General features: G+C 63.4%; 1 pseudogene; it reads right to left on the bottom strand.

Moving 5' to 3' along the window:
* Positions 1–5: 5 nt before the first annotated feature.
* On the bottom strand, positions 6–784 carry LOC109509308 (prosaposin receptor GPR37 pseudogene; annotated as a pseudogene).
* Between the last annotated feature and the right edge of the window lie 219 nt (positions 785–1003).

The raw sequence follows: 1003 nt of genomic DNA, 5'->3' as shown, positions 1-1003 counted from the left end.
GGGGCGCCAACGACGCTTGGGCCGCCGCACTCTCGGCAGCAACAGCAGCAGCAGTCCAGGAAGGCCCGGCGGAAAGGCTCGCACAGGCACAGGACCAGCACGGGGGCGGCGGCCGCCTTGCAGAAGAGGAGCAGCTGGCTCAGCAGCTGCAGAATGTCCAGCGTACGGGGCGGCACGCCCGCCGCCATGTAGGCCACCACGACGTTGCAGACGTTCTCGGGGATGAGGCAGAAGCCGTAGAGGACGGCGAGCGCCACCACGGCGCAGTTCATCTGGCTCTCCAGGCGGATCTGCTTTTGAGTGCCGCGGGAGGGCGCCGCCGCCGCCCGCTCGGCGCCGCGGATCTTGTGGGCGGTGGCCAGCGAGCAGAAGATGGTGAAGAGCGTCGGAAGGCAGAAGTAGCAGCCGAAAAACCACCACAGGCGGGCGCCGCCGTACGTCAGGCCCAGCACGTACAGCGTGTCCGGCAGGCGGGTGGACACGCGCGCCACGCAGCGCTGGCACGCCGGCCCGGGCTCTCCCTCGGCGGCGTCGCCCTCCTCCGTCACCAGCTGGCGGATGAGAAGCTCGGGAAGGGCCAGCAGCAGGGCCCCCACCCAGATGACCGCCAGCTTGGCGCCGGTGGACGCCCAGTTGTCCGTCATTTCGTAGTACGAGCGCACGTTGGCGGCAGCGCGGTAGCGGTCGATGCACAGGGCGCACAGGGTGAATGTTGTCACGCCGAGGGAAGCCACCTGAAGGGGGGGCCGGGGGGGCATATGGATACATAAGCAAATGGAAGCACAAATACACAGAAAAATGCCACAATGAAAGACAAGGCATCATCTGCTTCTCCATGCTGGAAAAGACGAACTTCCTCGCCAAAAACAGAGAAGCACCTCGCCAAATAAAAGAACAGAAAAAAAAAATCAACCGACGCTGGTCACGTGATCCGAAGGTGCATGCTGGGCTCTTCTTCATGCTGAGCAGATCAAACATTGAAAAGCTCCTCCAATGCAAATCT

This window comes from Hippocampus comes, unplaced genomic scaffold, assembly GCF_001891065.2.
Source record: "Hippocampus comes isolate QL1 unplaced genomic scaffold, H_comes_QL1_v1.1 C16850840, whole genome shotgun sequence".
Lineage (NCBI taxonomy): Eukaryota > Metazoa > Chordata > Actinopteri > Syngnathiformes > Syngnathidae > Hippocampus > Hippocampus comes.
The sequence above is the reverse complement of the archived record's forward strand: the minus strand, read 5'-3'. Positions and strand labels throughout refer to the sequence as shown.